The 19,369-nt window shown below is 48.8% G+C and overlaps 1 protein-coding gene across 1 annotated transcript in view; it reads left to right on the top strand.

Annotated features, from left to right (window-relative positions):
* The first annotated feature begins 13,298 nt into the window (after window positions 1-13,298).
* Window positions 13,299-19,369, top strand: part of NEK6 (NIMA related kinase 6) — a 48,773-nt gene continuing 42,702 nt past the window's right edge. Inside the window, exon 1 of the mRNA XM_080355812.1 lies at window positions 13,299-13,391. The gene's annotated coding sequence lies outside the window, so the exon portion shown is untranslated. The remainder of the gene's footprint in view (window positions 13,392-19,369) is intronic.

A 19,369-nucleotide genomic window follows, 5' to 3' on the forward strand; every position in this document is an offset into this window, starting at 1 on the left:
GCCAGTCTCAGGACTCCTCAGTAAAGCTTCTATTAGGTGGTTTCCCTGTGGGACAGGGTGAGGTACAGGACTTCACAATGATCTGGAGCGAGATAGCAGAGGAGGTGTTGGTCGCTGTCTCTATCCACAGTCGGTCCTCACTCAGGCTTCTCTTGCAGGGAGATTTGTGAGTGCTGGTGTGGAAAGCACCTGGGAGCTGTGCTGTACCCAGGACGGGTGGTGGCACATTGCTACACCTGCCCTCATTTGGAGTCTTACCTGGCTCCTGCTATTCCAAAATGGAAAGGAGCAGTTTTCAGCCCCTCCCTCTCCGTTCCCTTGGCCACAGCGGCAGTCGCTGCCACAAACAGGAGGAACTGAGTTCCTGGGCTGAGCTGTGACCTCCAGGACCAGAGCGGATGGGGAAGGGGCTGGCACAGCAGGGTGGGCACAGCCACCCTCTGTCTGACAAACCACGGGAGCTGGACAAAGGAGTTCCCTGCTCTATCCAGCACCTTGGCTTCTACATTTATAAAATGGGGATAATAATGACCAGCAGTGCTACAAAGGCTGCTATTTAAGTTGAGGTTTTAAGCTCTCCAGGTAAAGGCATTACTCTGAAGTGAGTGTGGCAACCCGGAGCGGGGTCCCATCCGGCTGCGCCGCCGGCCGGAGGCGAGGAGCCCATCTCCTACAGGTGCCCACACTTGTGCTTGTTCTCTTTTCATTTCTTCTCCTCAAAGGGCTGGGCATCTTGTGTGAGGGTGTGCGGGGAGCTGGGATTTGAACTCATTAGCTTTGTGCAGCCTGCACCTGCATCTCACTTATGTCTGCAGCCTGTGGGGAAACACTTTTGTTTTCTTTTTGCCTTTTTTTTTTTTCCTGTTTTGTTTTGTTTTGTTTAAGAGGGAAGGAGAGGAAAGAGAGAAATGACAAGAGCTCGGGAGGACCAGCTTGGTGCTGGGCCAGGTGCTGCACAGTAGGAGCAACAAAAAATGCCTCAGAGGTAGCTGGTGAAGCTGTTCCAGGCAACGTGACTGAAATACCTGTGCCTCTCGCTGTGCTGAGGCCTATTTTGCCTTGGGACCACATGCAAGAAGGGGTCGTGCTGGGGAAGCATCACGGTGGCTGCTGCCTGGATTTCTCCTGCCTAATGTGTCCACAAGACCAACCTGATCTTAAATCTCCAGATGTACAAATGCCTTGTTTGGTGCAAACAAAATAACAGATTTCTGCCTTTGCACCCATCCCTGCAGGGGGAGTGTGTGGAGAAGGACGAGGGTTAGGATTTGTGGGTCCTTGTTCTTCCCTCTGTTATTGCTCACTCTGCTAGCCTGGGTTTTTTTACTGGAAGCATTAGTATCCCCATCCGTAAAACAGATGGAAACTAGGAGCCTCACAGGAATATCCTACACCCTTCAGATGGAGTTTGTCTCATCTGAATTCACATCTACCTGCCTCTTCCCCCCAGCCCTGTATCTTTTTCTTTCTCTGTGATTTCAGATAGACTCCCATAAATCTTGTTCCAGGCCTAAATTAAATAACTGCTTAGAAGTCAAATCCCATGTGTGGCATGGCCTGTGACCTGGCAGTCTTCCTTTCCATCGCTTAGAGCTGGCAACGGCCCAGGGTCTCAGGGAACTTCTGCAGAAGGATTGTCAGGCTCCTGGGATTTAGTTTAGATCAGTATTTCCATCCCCAAAACCTGTTTTCGGGGGAAGGGAGAGAAGAAAGCAGCTTGATGCAGAGTTTTAAATTGGACATGCGAAGTCCATACACTTAAAATATGAAGCAATCTGTTTTATATCTGAATTTGTTGGATCCCGTTAAAGGCTGTGGAAACTTAAATACAAGAAGTCCTGTTTTTCCCACACTTGCTGTTCCTTGGTTCCGTGCTCTTCCCCAGCCATCCCAGGCGCGGTGTCCCGCTGTTGGCAGTCCCTGCTCTGCCGGCACAGCCTGCTCAGGGGCTGCAGGTCCCAAATCTTTGCTGAAAAGTCCCATTTTTATCTCACGTGAGCATTTTTGCTTAATTTAATACCAGCACTTTGCAGTGTGTGGGCACTACACAAAATGTACCTAATGAATGCAGAGGAACAAAAACAACGCGAGGAAGATGTTCCAAAAGCAGCAGAAGCCGTGGTCTGCCCCACGGCCGGTTGGGGTTCGCGCCCCAGCCCCGCGCACTCGGAACGGGCGCCGCCGGGGTGCCAGAGCCACCCCGGGGAGGGACGCGGGCTCGGAGCCGCTCCAGAACTTTTCCATGGGAATTCAGTAAGACCTATTTTCTGATGAAGTCGAAGTTGGCAGGACATGTCGAGCCACGGGGTTCACACCAGAACATGGGGATTTTTAATAAAGTCACAATTGCTGCTCTGTGCTAAATGAGTCATTTAAAAGTCAGGCCCTCATAAAACAATCATTTCTCAGATACTGCTTCCTTCTATACATGTTTCACCAGCACAGCATACTTTTATGGTGTAAACACTGCCTTAACTTACATTGCTGCTGAACAGTTACTGCTTGTTCTCACAGATTTCTCAACAGTGAGATCCAGGGCCGTGCACAACGCCAGTGAGCAACGTGCTGCTGGAAAGGGGTGGCAGAATTTTGCATCCAAACCCCAGTGGCGCGAGCTGCAGTGACGGTGACAAGCGCATTGACGTGTGCATGTGACACAGCCCCCGCTGGGGCACAACAGCCCCCGGTTCCCTGCTGGATGGGGTAAGGGAGCGTGCCGGCCCGCGCTGCGCGCAGCCAGCGGGCCAGGGGGGTGGCTGTCGAGATTCTGTCCTCCGCAAGGACGCTCGTTTGATCACTTTCTAGTCCACTGATTTTTCACAAACTTTGTCAAACTGAAATCTGCGTTGGAGACTCCTTCAACCGCCTGCCAAATTACATAAAATTATTTAAAATTGGCCCGCGAGTTAAAAAGCTGGAGGGCGGAGGAGGTGGGGGATGACAGATGGACAGTGTGAATGTACAAGTCTTGCATCCTTAGGAAACCGGGCTTAAAACATTCACAAAACTGAAGAGGTCTCTGATCCATAAACCCCTTTGTTCCAAGGCGCTTATCTACCCGAACCAAGCAAGCTGCTGAAGCGCAGGATGCTTTCGTTTACTGGGGTTTGTTTATTTGCTTTTTGAGGATGTGTGGGCCGAAATCTTGGCTGAGAATACGGCGTGTCTCGCATTATTTGACTGCGGATCACAATCTCGTAAAACAGCTTTTTTTTCTAAAATACACAGTTTGAGTATTTGTAACCTGAATGCAAACTGCCAAACACACGTTCACAGAACTCTGGTATTTTTGTTTAATATGTATATATTTTCTTTTACAATTTGGACCTAATGAAAAACATGTGGTTTGTGCTGAGTAAAAGGAATAATAGAACTTTGTGAGGGCCGTGTCAGTCCCTGCTGGGCATTGCCGGCCGCACGGACGCTCCTGCTGCCTCGTGACTCCAGATGCTGCAGAATAACTCGAACACGTTCCTCGTCCCCACCCAAACCTGAACATTGCGGTTTTCAAAACGCTGTTGTCTTGGCAACCTTCCAGATCCTTTCTGAGTATTTTCAACTTGGCTGAAACCAGTGGAGCCAAAGCACAATTCAAGTGTTTTCCGAGGCCTCTAGCACAGCTCCTGAGCACGGCTCCGCTTCCTTCCCGGTCCTTGGTCACTTTGGTTGTCTTTGCTCTCATTTCTGACAACGGCACCGCTACCGTACCTCCCTGTTTCCTTCCTGTTCTAAAGAAAGCCCCACGTCTGCCCAGCGTTTCAACCGAGGGCACCAAAACATTTTTGCTCTGCGGTTATTCACAACCGAGAACTGCAAACAGGGAGGACAGAGATGCTTCGTGGGCTTTCTGAGAGCTGAGTCAGGACTTCCAGCTTCCTGAGTGAGACAGACTCGAGATGGCATGAAACACGGTTGCTGCACTGGAAATGGCACCGAAACCCTCCACATGCAAAAAACTGCTCAAAGAAATGTAAATGTGAATGAGTGCCATTGAAACAGATAGGAAAATCCTTCATTGGGAATGTAAATTTAAACAAAATCGTCTACCTCCTGCCTTCCCACACAAAGGAAACCTGCTGCCTCTTCCCTAAGAGAGTGTTTTACCAAGCTCATATGAAACTCTTTTTACAACATCCCTTTGTCTCTCTTGGAATCTGACCAAGAATTATAAGCCTTTAACGAGAGCTTTTTGCTTGTTCAGGCCCAAGGGGAGTAGCTGGGTATAAATAATAGATTGGCCTCTACTGTTTCCAGTGTTTCTGTTTTGCTGCTCCTCGCAGACACAACCTGGGAAGGTGTGCTGGTGCCTGCAGCACCAAGAGAGCGGTTAGCCGCTCTCCCCTGAAGGAGCACGATGATGAAGTGAGGAACAGCTGACAGGACCAGAGCTGGTATGTGCGGCCCAGCGGACGTGACGTTCCAATTTTAGAAAACTACAACTGGGAGACTTGCTCACTTGCTGGACCTTGCTGCTGTTTTCCATACAGGGAGCCTTGGGTGAGCAGTATCTTATCTGTCCAGCCTGCCCAGCGATAACAGCCCCTCGGCCAGGCAGCTGATGGTTAACAACTAATACTTTTAGAGCATGCACCTAGCTAAGGAAAAATGGTAGGGCTTTGCAACATAGAGCCAGGCAACACAAACTCCTTCTTCTTCCAAGGTGAACAGCTCTGCCACGTCAGCCGGGAAAGCCACAGTTGTCCTTTGTTTTCCATTTTGCCAGTAGTGCATTCTCCATCTCCCACTGGCCTGTGAGCACCAGTGGTCCCAGGGACCCTGCTCCCGCCCGTCCCCGCCGTCCGTCTCCCGTCACCTCGTGTCTTCTAAGCTATGGAAAAAACATCTTTTCTAAAATACACCCTTAACTGTTCTCTCCTCTCTCCCACTGTCAAATTCTGCCTTGAATGGTCAAGTTTGACACTGGCAATTTGGCAGAATCCCAGTTCCCACCCACCTCTTTCTCCATTGTTGTGGTGTGTCAGGGCGGGAGTTGGGTGGCTGTCGCATATTCCCAAAGGCGAGTCTTGCATTTATCTCTTGGCAAGCGGAATTAGGAACCTGAGCGATGCACGCAGGCTTCGGCTCTTTTCTCCTCCTCAGTTACCCTCTTGGTCTCTCTGGGCAGATTAAGGCTTTTGTGCTGTTTTTACCAAGGTCAGCGATCTATTCTTTTGTATTCACTGTACTCCACTCAATTAGTTGAGGGCATTTAACATGGATTTTTCGTATTTGCATCGCAAATTCTAAATGATCCATGAAAAGCAGCTGTTCAGAAACTTTTGAATTCATTATCCCCAGTGTCTTGGAGTAAAGAAACTTTACCCGCCATTTGATTGGGGTGCTGTGTAGTCGGGATGATGGGAAACTGTCAGTCATTTTTAGTCTGCATTGAAGAAATAATGTGATGTGGTGGCATCTGGTTTCCACTTTACATTCTCTACAACCTTTTCCTCACCTGACTTGCTATTTACTAACAGCTGTGTCAACACACCAGCAGCTGAAAACCTGCACGGCAGCACCCCAAGGACCTTCACTGTCGGCATGGTCATATACAGTGGTGTTACATGCCAAAAAACCATTTCAGTCTCATCTCTCTTCTCTTCCTCTAAAGAGAACATGCTTAAGATTTGATCTGGAATCTTTTCTTTGCAACACAGCATTCCTTGCTCTGATTTGCTGGCCCTTTCAGAAAGACCGAGGACCTCGACAAAACAACATGGTGATGTGAATAAAGAGCTAGAACAACAAACCCCCTGCTTTTCACAACAGACCTTGATGCCATGGCCTGGAATAATAGGAGTGAATTTAAACTTGGGAAAGTTTCGGCACCAAGTTTTAAGGATTGCTTTTCCTTCCTTCCTTCCTTCCTTCCTTCCTTCCTTCCTTCCTTCCTTCCTTCCTCCCTCCCTCCCTCCCTCCCTCCGGGTGTGTCAGTCTCTATGCAGTTGTTTATTGCTTTTGTTTCCCCACATAATCAGGTCCCTTTCCCTGACATTATGCAGCTCAGCACCGGCGCTCCAGGTGGGATGAATCCAGTTCAGCGCCCTCCTCCCCCCAGGCTGCTCCTCTTGCTAATGAACTGCAAACAACCATGTTCCCCATGTTCAACCTTCACCCTGCCCGATGCATCCATAATCTAAATATAGGCCATAATTATTCCAGTGGCGTCTGTAGACCCATTGACAGAACTGACAGTGGCAGAGGTCGGGGGACCCTTTGCACCTTTACTATATTCTCTTAACCATTTCCATGCCACTGGTGGTTACAATCTCCCTAACACCCAATAAATGCCTGGGATTTGTCCTTTGGCTGTTCCAAATCTCTTTGTTCCTTAGTCCTCTCAGTTCCTGTACCACCAAACTGCAGGCTGATTATCCGCTTCCCTCTAATTGGGACACTTCATCTGTTTATCTGGTTGTGCAATCAAAACGTGAACTTAGGATGCTCTTTTCAAGGCAAGGACCTGCATCTCCCCCAAATGCAAATCCCAGTGCCTGAGAAAAGCGTGCAGGAATCAATCTCCTGGCCAGCCGCTGTTCCCATGGTGGAATGCCCTGGAAGCAGAGGCGCTGATTTTCCATATTATTATTTTTATGGCCCTATGGAACAAACAGTTGAATATGGTGCTGTGTGACTGAATAGCGGGGGGAGACGCTAATCTGTGCTGTAAGTAATGTGATCACAAATCATTTAGAGAATGTAAATTGTGGGGGAGAGATGTCACTCCTGGCAGGAGGTCGCCTGTGTCACCTGTCAGACGCTCCCCAGTGGCGATCACGAACATTTCTTTGTGGGATTATTAATAAATAAACATAATGCTCTGCGTTTCTGCGGCACCTTTCACTGGAGGGACAGGAAGGACTTTAGCATTCAGAACTATGCTATGCAATTATTTTAACTTTCTTTCAAAATATTATTTTAAAGGTCAAATTTGTCATTTGTTTCCTGGGATCATAAAATGGTATTAAACTTCATTATTTCCACCTCCACCTCTGCTCATTTTGAGGTAAGGTATAATCTCCATTTCACATCTTGATAAATTAAATGAAGTGACAAGTCATTAGTTCTGAGGCCTATGTTAAGTATTTGTAGTGTGGTTGTACTTAGAGAGCGTAACAGTGGTCAGGAGTCCCATGTGCTGGGCACAGGACAAAGGTTTCGTCCCACAAAGTTTCTAGTTTAGTTCAAAACTGAGAAAAGCGGTAGAAGAGAAAGGAGGAGTGTGCATAAGACCAATCGTGACCGTTCAGATCTCCTGTCAGTGTATGTCCCAAGGCACATGAGGTTATAAAATTGCAGAGCTGTCATGCAGTGTGTAGTGATTGTTGCTGCACTTCTAAAGAATTTCATCCTGGCTGGTATGTGCATCACCATAACTGTTTATAAGCTAGAGGAATATAGGGAAAAGGGGAAGAGAAGATGGAAGAAGAGCTGTTGGTATTGTATGATCCCTGTGTGCTATGTTAGCCAATACTGCCTCATTTTTCAATTGCATTCTTTTGTCTCCGTGTTTCTATATGGTTGGTCTGAAACATAAAACTTACCTGCAAGCTTTTTCTGGGCAAGAATCTTCTTTTGTTCTGTATTTTTTTGCACAACACCAAGCAGATCTTGGGTCCTGATTTATGAGTAGGACCCCAAAATCCTACAATGTTACTAATCTGCCCTGCTCCCATTGAAGTTTACAGCAAAATGCATCCCGCTTTCTCTAGCTGTGAAATTGTATAGCACTGGTGCTGCAAACAGATCTTAGAAGTGAAGAAGAGAACAAATCACAGAAGAAAAGTATTACCCAGAATAGCTTCTCAGAAAGTCTCCCCCGAGAGGCGCTGGAGCAGGAAGGTGCAGGCAGCTGCTGGCAGGGTCACACGCGTAACATCTGGCTGTGAAGATGGGGAAGCTCTGCCAGCTCCTGGGGAAACAGGCCGAGCTCTCGGAGACCCAGCCTAACTGCGCATTCCTGAGAAACTCGCCCAGAACACTTGGAAGGGGTCGCAAGGAGGAATGTCAGAGAGAGTAGGGGAAGGGCCTGGGGCTGTTAAAGCCAGAGCTGCTCAATCTGGCTTCAATTGCTTTTCTTCTTTTTACTTGTTGGCTTCTCCTCTCCTCCTTTTCCCTTTCTTTTTCCTTTCCCCTTCCCCCTTCCACCTTCCCTTTCTTCCCTTTTTCTGTTTCAAGAAATCCACCCATAGAACTGTAAGAAAGCAAATCTCTACAAAAAAAACAGAACTCCAGCATGGCTGAGTAAGGGAAGGCATTTGAGTCTCACTAACAACCAGAGACACTATATAAACAGGGGCCAACTTAAGGCAGATCATTAAGAAAATAGGGGAGACAGAGCAGTAAGGCTTGTGCCTCTGCTAACACAAGAATAAAGCAGTTAGAATGGCGTATCCTTGCTACCAGCTAAACATCTGGTTTGAGCTGGCACCTGAGCCCGGGCTCTGCCGCTCCCCACGCCGTCCGTGTGCCCGTGACCTGCGGCTCTGGCCCAGCCAGCCCGGCCGCTCGGCCTCTGGCTGAGCTCCCCAGCACCGGCAGCTGACACCGGCACTGCAGCTGCAATTACCTTCTTGTGGACTTTCTCTTTGAAATCAAGGAAACCTTTCACTGCTTGGCATTATTTATCTTATCTGCTTATCTGCTTTCTCCTTCCATATTATGAAGTTCCCAAAAGAGGCCCATGGGAGCTGCAGATCACAGTGACCACATGCCATGAGGAGCTGAGCTGCCAGCAGAGCCAGGGAGTTGTGAGCGGGCAGAGGGTGCTGCAGAGCCTGCAGACACCGAACGGGAGGACACGCTGCCTTTGGAGCAGCGGGATGTTACATGAACCGAGCTGGAGAAAGGAAAATGCGTGAGTCAATATTCATCCATATATTCATGATCTGTAGGCTTGAGTGCTGTGATGTTCATTATCTAGGCATGACCTTAAAAACTGCAGTTGATTGAGAACACGACAGCCCATCTGCTCGGCAGCACCGGCTGCTGGGGGCCTCGCCCCAGCACTCTGCTCCCTGCACCACTGCTCTGTTCTTTGTTTGAATACAAATTCAAGGGCACAGGCTTCATCTCCAAATCCTTTGCCAGGGGCTGACACACGGCATCCACAACTCCTTCCCTCTCAAGAGTGCAGTGAGTGAAATCTGTGTGTGCAGGACGCACGGCTTACTCTGCATCCCAGCTCCAGCTCTGTACAGCAAACTTCTCCCTCTCTCCCCAAAATAAGCAGCGACCACAAGCCTGTGTGCCTGAAAACCTCCATCTTTCTCTCCCCGCCTGTCCTGTCTGCAGGGAGAACCAGTCAAGTCATGAATGAAATGGCACCATTTCCTGCCCTGCTCATAGGGGACAACAGGCCTCTTCTGCTTTTTCTGTGCTGCCCCACCCTGTTTTCATCTGACCAAAGGAATGAATGAGAACTGTCTGCTGCCATTTAATCATTTAAAACAATCACCACAAAAGAGGAAGCAAGTTTAAATTTTCTGTCCATGAGAAAAACCCTTCTGCTCTTTCTTCCAGACACCTTCCTGAGCCTGCTTCCTAGCATCCCTTTTTCTTTAAATGTGTCTTTCTTCTAAGCAATTAAACTCTATAAAAAAGGGGACATTTTCTCCATCATACTTTCCCATCTCCCCTTTCCTGGATGGCAATCACAAACTCCAGATCTCACGCTGTGGAGGATATTCTGCCACTGGTCACATCTGGTTCCCTGATGAGATCCGCAGGCGGCTGAGCTGGAGCGATGCTGCGTCACGTGGCGGCTCTAGGTTGCCTTATCTTCCTGAAGACCGGCGCTTTTTAATCTGCTTTGATTCTATTTCTCTCTTTTTGCAGCCCTCTTATCAATTTGAGACTAAACTGCTGCACAAATGCTCATGAGATCAATCTGCAGATCTCAAATCTGGTAGAAAAGAGGTGTTTCTTGGAGCAATCTGTTGGAGAGATTTTGTACTGACTTGCAGACTAGTTCCACACTGGTATGCATTCCTTTAGCGTTAATGCTTCCTCTGGGACTGGAACCTTACAGAAATACGAGAAGCGAGCGTGCAGGCTGCAGCGGGGCTGTGCACACCGAGCAGTGTGAGGAGCAGCTGTGCAGCAGCGGGGCTGTGCACACTGGGCAGTGTGAGGAGCAGCCGTGCTGCAGCGGGGCTGTGCACACTGGGCAGTGTGAGGAGCAGCCGTGCTGCAGCGGGGCTGTGCACACTGGGCAGTGTGAGGAGCAGCCGTGCAGCAGCGGGGCTGTGCACACTGGGCAGTGTGAGGAGCAGCCGTGCTGCAGCGGGGCTGTGCACTCTGTGCAGTGTGAGGAGCAGCCGTGCAGCAGCGGGGCTGTGCAGGCATGGCCGGGCTTCTCCAGCTACTGCTGCAAAACTGACTCTTGAAACTCTGCCCTTTTCAGTTGAGGAAGAAGATGATAACTTTTTTCCTGAAAAGAACTTTCAGCAGAGCGTCCTTGGTGTATGCTATTAAGCATGGAAAATAACAAATAAGTCAATAGGCATATATTAAGTCAGTAAGGCTGGGATTTTATCGATACTGGACAGAGGATGAAGGATACAGTGACAGCTGCATTTAGCACTCAGGATAAAGTAAATCAATCAAATTGATTGTATGGTGATTTAAAATCCTTAAAGATTTGGGTCAAGATCATTCCAGTTTTCCCAAACCAGACTTGTTACTGGCAATCTTCATACAGAAATGTTCCTGCTTCATTTTCTTAGCCCCCACTGATATTTTGTGCTTACTTGCTGTGCTCACTTGTTCTCACTTTGGGGTTGTTTGAAAGAGAATTTCACACAGAACCATAGCACGGGCTGTGAAATAAAGTCTATTTCTGGTAAGACTTAATTGAGGAAATTTAATTTTCTTTCCTAACTGAATTGCTGTTGATAAGCTCAAGTAATTCTGTCTGGTCTGTCTAATTTAGAACAACCTGGATCTTGAAGCTGTGCACGAGAATGTAGCAGATTTTTGAGCACAGCTTTTCTGAATAGAAAGACGGTAACTTATGGCAGTGCAACAAAAGATTTCTTTTTTTTGTTGTTTTGGTGGAAAACACTGAAGTTCTTACACCTCGCTCCACTGACACTCTCTTTTTAAGAGAAAGAAGTGCATTTTTGCAAATGGCACATCAACAGACCTTGGGAAAATTGAGTTTGGAGAAAAAAACTGAATTCATTTTGTTTCTCTAAGCGCTTTCCCATGTTTCAGATTTTGTACTGATAGATTGATGGTATGATTTGCTTTAAAACCAGGTGGCCTCTTAGTTTCCATCTGTTGTGTCTATTGCTCTGTCTCTAGTGAGAAGCATTGCAGAGCTGTGCAGGCATCTGCCCCCTCCAGAGAAAGCTCTTTGAGCCACCAGAAATGCTCAGGGAGAGAGAATCGAGTTTTCCAGTATCTTAAATGTGAGACGTATCAGAAACTTGAGCCCCTGAAGGTTCTTGTTTATATTCACCCAAACCGAATGCACTGAATTTATATTAGCTTTGTGTAAACAGCTTTACAACAAAAACAAAACCCAGTGACATTTCCAAAAGAAACAGTTCAAATCTTACAAAACCACCTGAATATCCCACAAACATTCACTGCAGTTTGTCTCTCTGGATGCCAGAACTGGAACTGCCTTAGCAAGAACATTTTTCTAGGAGTTTCAAAGGATAAACAACGTCATTTGAGCAGAGACCTGCCACGATTTTTCAGGTTCTGCGGAACAGAGACTTACTTTGGAGCTTAAACTATGTGAGCCGAGTCTGCTGGAAAAAAGTGACTTATTTGAACCAGAATATCTTTGGTAGCAGGTCCCCGCAGCTCTGCCACAGGTGCAGCTGCTGCAGTGGGTGCAGAGGAGCCGCCGCAGCAGCGTCACACTCCGCGCCACTCAGGCATTTCCCTGGAAGGTGGGTGTTTGTGAATGTAGCACATGGAATGTGGGCCGGGGCCTCTCCCCGCTGCTCCCAGGCACTGCGAATAACACGGTCTCGGTGCTGCTGGGTGTCTGAGTCTGTTCTGGACAGCTGAGTGCGGCACCAGGACACCGGAAGGAATTTGGCAACATGTAAAGGCCAAGGCATGGGACAAATTGGCTCAAACCACGGTCATGTCCCAGAGAACGGGGCTCCCATGGCACAGTGTCGTTCTGGGGGGCCGGTGGGAATTAACAAATGGGGCTGAGCGGAGACGGGCTCCCTCGTACCTGCCTGTGCCACCCCAGCTCAGGTGACAGCTGTAATTCACCCCACACCAAAGGCTCAAAACAGTTCAACAGCCTCCATTAGACATATATATATATATATATATATATATATATGTTGAATTGGCAAAGGGCTGAGTAGAAATGGTGTTACACTGACAAAAGGTGCAGTTGCTTGCACAGCTGGTTTCATTTGCTGAACTTCTCGAAGTCACACTGGCATTAGCACTTTCTGCCATGACAGCACTGGGAGTTTCCCAGTCGCACCAGCAAACGCCTTCTGATGGAACCAGGCCCTGGAGTGCACGAGTTGACAAAATACGAGCAATTGCATTTCTCCCCAGATATGGAGCTACCTTGAGCCTTTCACCCAGTTCAGGCAATTAGACGAGATGTGCTAGTTTCATTTTTATTTATTGTGAAGTTCACTTTCCCATTTTTGCTCACTTGTAAAAATCCCGTTGAATTTAAAGTTCAAATTCAACTTCAACATACTGAGTACCAACATTTGTCTCGATGTGCAAAACACAGCGATTTATGAATTAAGGATTTTGCATCTGAAATGCCGAATGTATCTTAGAGCTGGACCCGTTCAGACCCGTATTCTGTGAGCACCCTCCCGTGCTTCGCTCGGGGCACCCGGGGAAGGGAAGCAAAGCCCAGGAGGCGGCGGCGGCTCCGCCGTTGTGCAGTCGCTCTGTGCCGCCGCCGCCGCGCCCCGTCTGCCCGGGCGGCGGAAGGAGCCGGTGCCGGGATCGCGAGTTGCGGCTGCACGCGGGAAACCCCGCAAGCAGGCGCCGCTCTGCAGGGCGGGGGAGCCGCCGCGCCCCTGCCGGCACCCGCGCCGCGGGGAAACCGGCGCCTTCCGGGGCTGGCAAGGCCGCGGCGCGGGCTCCGCTCCCGCTCTGTCCCACGGGAGCCGCGGAACGGATCCCCGGTGCTCGCGGGCGGCAGGTGGGCAGAGCGCCGCGCGGCCCCGCCCCGTGCGCGCTCCCGGCCCGCCCGGCCTGCGTGGCAGCCGCCGGGGCGCGCGCCCGAGCGGCGGTGGGCAGCGCGTGCGCGGGCGGCGAGCGCGCGCGGCGAAGTTGTGTGCGGGACGCGGCGTCGCTCGCTCGTTCTCTGCGGGGCTGCGGCCGCCTGAACCCCCCCCGAGACGGGCACCGGCGCTTCTCCGCCGCCTCGCCGGCCGCAGGTGAGCACGACAGGGCCCCGCGGCCGCCGAGGGCCGCGGCCGGGCCGCGCTGTGCCGTGCCGGGGGTGTGCCCGCCGCGGGCCCCTGCGCCGCGCGGCCCCTCAGGCGGTGCTGCCGCGCTCCGCCCGCGCCCCCCGGGCCGCCCCGGGCCGCGGGTCGAGCGAGGGTGCGAGCGGCCGCGCTGCCGGGGCCGCCGAGGGGCGTGCGGACACCCGGGCGGGCGCGGGGTCCGGGCCGCGGCGCCTCGTGGCCTTCCGGCCTCCCGGAGCTGCCGCCGCCGGCCCCGGGGCCGACACGTGCCCGGGCGGGAGCGGAGCCGCGGGGAGCGGGAACGGCACCGAGAACGGCACCGGAACCGGGAGGGCGGGCGGGTCGGCAGCGGCCCCGCTCGGGGAAGTGGAGTCTGGCAGCGTTAAGGTTCGAGCAAAGTTAAAACCACTATAAAAATACCAATATTCGTGTGGTTTGGTGTCATCGCAGAGTGTTTCAGAGGGAAGGTTTTTTCTCCATTAAAAGCAGCAGCGCTGCCGAGCACACGTGCCCCAGCAGAGCAGCCCCCGCTCCGGCACCCCGTGCCTGCCCCCCGAGACCCGCTGCGCGCGTTTCCTTCTGTCCGGGCTGGGACCGAGAGCCCCGGGAGGCGCTGGGCCGGGCTCCTCCGGCTGCTGCCCCCTCCGGCTCCCAGCCCGCGGCTCCCGGAGAGCAGCCCGCCCGCTCCAGGGCGCTCTCCCTTGTGCCCTCTCCAAAGATCCGAGCTCGGAGATAAACCCAGCGCTGTAGCGATTACTGCGTTGCTTTGGAGAGAGCACATGTTAGAGCTGAACTATGAAACACCATTTTATTTTTTTCCCCAAGATGTCATTCCCTCTGAAGTGTGATTTATGCTTGTTTAGAATAATGGTGGATTTCTGAGCTCCATCTGTTTGTCTGTCTGTTCGCACACACAGAACATTTCTGCCAATGGTGATTGCCTGTGGCATTATTGCAGTGTAAGTAGTTTGATAGGAAATATTGTAGCAATTAGAAGTCCAGTGATGCAAGTTCCTGACACACTGTGACTGTCTTGCTGTCATTTCTGTGTCTCCTTCAAAAGTTCAGTTTGGTGAATCATTGTAACTGTTTAACTTCTGCAACATTTCTACAGTTTTTACTTTTGAGACATCTCTTGAGGTTGAGTCAAACTCTTTCCACTGTTGTTTTTTCCCTGTCGACATTCTTTGCAGCAGTCATATTCTTTTAAGCAACAACAGCGAAAAAAAAAAGGAACTTATTTTAGATAAGAATGTTGCTGCCCCTGTTTCCTATGGCTCTGTGCCTCCCAGACTTAAAAAAATGGGGGCTGGGACGAACTTTTATTATGGTGGAAAAAGAGCATCCCCTGGGAATGGAGGTTTGTAGATGGGGTGTGAGTGGCTGCCGTCACCCCAAGGGGACCTGTCACAGCAGAATCAACCTTGTGAGTTTTTAGCATGTAAAACACTTGTGCTTGTTCATTTCCCCTTCTTCCTCTGGAATTCTGTTACTTCACAAATACATATTTTACAAGAGAGGACAGACATGTCATTTGCATATGAGTTTTAATAGACCTTTTCAGATTCTGCAGTATTCACTCTGCTGGGAGAAAGGCAGGTGAAGATGAATAACTTGGATTCCAGTAACTTGGATTCCAGGCCCACACTGGGAAAAAGATTTATTTTTTTTTAATAGTACTTGGCCTTCTGCGATCCTACCCGAAAAGTTTTGTGTCAATGTATCCTGCTTAAATGTACATTGAAAATATTGAGCCTACACTGGCCTTTCTCATTTCTCGTAATAATTGAAGCTGTACTAGAGAAACCAGTGGGAGATTCTGGTGTTTATCTTCAGTGTGCTTTTGGGCTTTATTCAGACCTACCTGTTGGTCTGAAGGCCTCTTTCAACAGATTTAGACAGTTTTTTGCGTGCTGAATGGTTTATTAATGCTTGTTTGCCCAGGGTAAAACAAGTATTATTTTTTGCATAGGGATAGGAGCCAGAAATACCTGTGTGGGCTTTTCTGCCACTCTGCCCCTGCTTTCTTAGCTGTAAAATGGAGGGAGTTGCCAACAAGCCCACCTCGTGCGCACCTTCAGAACACGCTTTCTGCATGGGTAGAAGACAAATTAGTGGATGTACTTTAACATCTTTTCCTATTTTATGTGGTACCCCATATATTTAACCTCAGTGCTGTGAAAAATGTGTGTACAATGAACAACATGGCAGTATGGGCTGGACTGTATGTGCTGTAGCTGCCACTGAGTGGGGCAGAGGGGAGGAATCAAATGTATTCACCCTGAATTTAAAGCAAGAAAATTGCGCATGTGTTGCTAGAGGAGCTACTAGAGGAGCATTTCGGAAACAGTCATGAAAGTGGGCGCCAGTGTGACCTCTGGGGCTTGGCTTTTGCTCTGTCCCAACTGAAAGCAGAGCTGGGATGCAGTCCTTACAGGAAACGAGCTTAGTACCCAACTTGTGTTTAGCTTTGATCATTTTAATTTGCTTTTCACAGATAATGTTGTTTACAGAAGAGATTGTTCATGGTAATCTCCAACAAATGAGGAAAAAATAAATACATGGAACCTCATTTTAGAAGTTGGGCGTCTCTCTACCATTGAGTGAACATGTTTTAATTGCAACTTCCTCAGGTATTGCTACAATTCAACATTCACCAGCACGGCCAGTGGCCATGATGGTCTGAGCACAGAATTATGGTTAAGGAGGTCATGAATGGCCATTCTACCTGCGACACACACTGCTGCATTTGTCTTGTAAACTCACTTAACCAGTCTGTTTTACCTTTTATGGGAATTAGGGTGACTAATTCCGTGTACACCTATGCAGGAGCTTGACTTGGGAAATTATGTGAGATATGTACCTGCTATAAATGAAAGATGCATGAAAAACATTCTTGCAAAATTGAAAGCAAACACTAAATATTCATGCAGCTGAAATATAGTTCGCAATTGCCTTGATACAACTCATCACTGAAGACCCTGTAAACGCGGGTTTAGGCAGGAGAGCGGCGCCGTGCCGCGCGCGGGCACGGCCGGGCTGGCGGCACAGGAGGCTCACGTGTGGCCGTGCCCCGCTCTGCGCTGGACAAAATGTCCTTTCCCAGCATAAAACCGTGTGGAAGTTGAAGATTGTCTAAAATGGACAGAATTAACACTTTGTCCTGTTAAAGGCAGAGGCCTTGAAAATAGTTCCTTCCAAGTCCTGTTAACTCCGTGTTTATTATACTCACCCTTCCCTTTGCAAAGCTTTAGTACAAGCACATGCAAATACTCAGCAAGTTCCTTGTGCTTTTCATTGGTACGTCTTTAAGTGCCCTAGAAGACAAGCAGGGTTTATCTGAGAGCTGAGGATAACAGAATCAGGAAGATTTGGTTTGTCCCTGTGTCACGCAAAGTCCCCGGATGGCTGAGCTCATATCGAACAGATTGGTGCTACCAAAGCGCGTGGTTTCCCTTGCGTTCGCTGTTCCTGTGCCAGGGCTGCCCTGCTGAATATTGGTATAAAACTAAGGAGCTGAAAATGAATGGGTGGGAAGTTTGATTAAATAAGAGGGTTGAGCCACTTTCCTCTTTGTGGTTGCTGAAATGGCAGTTTGTGTTTTCTGTAGCTTTGTCTTTGCCTTTTCCCATGGGGAACTGCCCCCCGGGGGCTGCTCAGGGGGCGTTCTAGGGCTCCTCCACTTCTGGATTCCATGGTTCGCTGTGGAGCTGGGTCTCTGAAGTTAAAAGGAGGAAAGAAAAACTAGTATGCAGGAGATAGAAGAAGAAGAATGTGTTCAAACTGAGAGGTAGTGCTGGCCCAGACTGTATTTTTCTTTTTCAAGAAGAAAAACAGAAGCCAATAAAATTGCATGCAAAATCTAGATTGAAAAAACTGACTTCAAAATCGCAGCATTTGTTTCCAGCAGCTTGAAACTGCTGCATGTGTCTGAATGATACAGAATTTCTGACCAGTTTGGGGGTGATGTGTGTGCTGTTAAGGGCCGGTCGGGAGCTGCTGCTGAACGTGGGGCAGGGAGCGCGGCGGTTCTGGGTGTTGTGTGACAGAGGTGGCGGCTCTAGAGCTGCTAAGCTGAGTTTTGTTTAAAACCAGAAAACCACAGGGAGTTATTTTTGATAGTGGTTCAGATGCAGCAGTCTGTAAAGCTGTCGAGTCTTCCTTATGGGTAGATAGGTGTTCCTCTATCTTGGCTTATTTTTTATGTGCACGTTGGATTGGATCAGGATTAGTTCAAGTTCTAACCTGTGCTAAGTGTGTAAACATCTGGACTCGCTTTAAGCACCATTGTTACACAGGCCTGAGAAGCCTCTTGGATTGGTTTGGAACATTTTAAAATCTTTCCCCAAAAAAATATTTTCAAAATTCAATTAAAACTGTGTATTTAGCTCCCAGTGTTTAGTCATCCGATACAGCTTATCATGGGGCATGATGCAATAAATTGCAAATAATTTTACGGTGTCAGTACAATTAAAGAAATTGAATTTCTAAAGTGTTTACTGCAGCTTGGTGCTCCTCTAAGTGTCTGCTCCCCCGGATTCCAGGCGGCGAACAGCTGTCTGTCACAGATGGGAGAGGAAAAAAGCTTTCCATATAAAACCAGTAGTAATGTAACACAACCTTTTATTCAAATTTGAGTTTCCTGTTACACGTTTAAGTGAACCAAGAGCAGACTCTTATCTGTTTCAAACCAAATGGTGTCAGTGAATGAGACTCTAGGAATTTTGTACTCCAAAGTGTTCTTGAAACCTCCCAAGTGCATGTTTAGCAGTCAGAATGTATTGTTTATTACATCTCAAAAAAAGAAGAGAAAAAGACTTGCAGGTAGTGGATGAGTGACCTGTTCAGATCTGCTGGGTTTCGGTAGGTGAGGTGGAATCGGCTGCCCTGCTCTTGTACTGGTTTTTACACAACGAAATTGGGTAGATTAGAAATGGTCAAAGCAGCATGGAGCAAATCCATATTTTTAATGGAGTCCAAGTGTGGGCGCGAAAGGCCTGATGATTTCTGTTAGAGTTGGGGGTTCTCTGCTAAGCTCTCAGGATGGCAGAACTGGAGTTTGTGCACAGAGTGACATGAGCTGAGCTCTGCACTGTGAATGGGATATGCTGCTTTATTGTTCTGTGAGCTAGTACATCATGGCAATTATAAAAGTTATTACAATAATTACAACATGTCTGATCAAAAAATGCAGAAGGTGGTTAAGATTGTTCTTTTTAAACTAAGAATTTGCTGCTGCTGGCTCAAGGCTTTCCCTTACGCTTGTTTCCTCATGATCTCTTTGTGGACTGTTAACAGGTATCCTGCAATCTCGAGGCACTTTTAAAAGATTTGGTGTTTATTTAGTTAGAGTAGCTTAGGTCTCCAGCTCTGACCCCAAGCTCTGGTAGGAACCCACGCTGGTGCCAGACCCTCCGCGGCCTCGGGACAGAGCTCAGCACCCCCTCACGGATCAGTGCATTTGCTTTTCAGGAGCGCAATTTATTTTGACATTTTATCAAAGTATTGAGCGGTGGTAGTTGTAATTTCAGACAGTTCTCATTCTGAAGCTATTCTGATGTCTCTGTCGGGAGCTGGTAGGTGTCGTGGTCCGGGCATATTTCAGTTCACCATATCTTTAAAATGTGGCTGCACCTCTGCGCTGATTTCTCTCAACATAATGTGTAATATGCTTTAAAACAAACTGTGGATGGATTGTTTGTGTAACATCAGTTGGAAATTGCATTGAAATGTTGTTTTTCCAAGCATGGAGATGCCGCTGAGGCTGTTCCAGAAACCCCTTTTGGAAAGGAGCCGTGGAAGAGCTGCCGCCGATGCCATGTTGCCACTGGCACAGCCGCGATGGGAGAGCTGGCACGGCCCCGGCACAGCCCTTCTCTGAGCTCAGCCCTCGCAAAACCAGCCTCACCAAGGAATGGAGGGTAATAAACCCGCGTGTGGCAATGCTG

This window comes from Nesoenas mayeri, assembly GCF_963082525.1.
Source record: "Nesoenas mayeri genome assembly, chromosome: 18".
NCBI lineage: Eukaryota > Metazoa > Chordata > Aves > Columbiformes > Columbidae > Nesoenas > Nesoenas mayeri.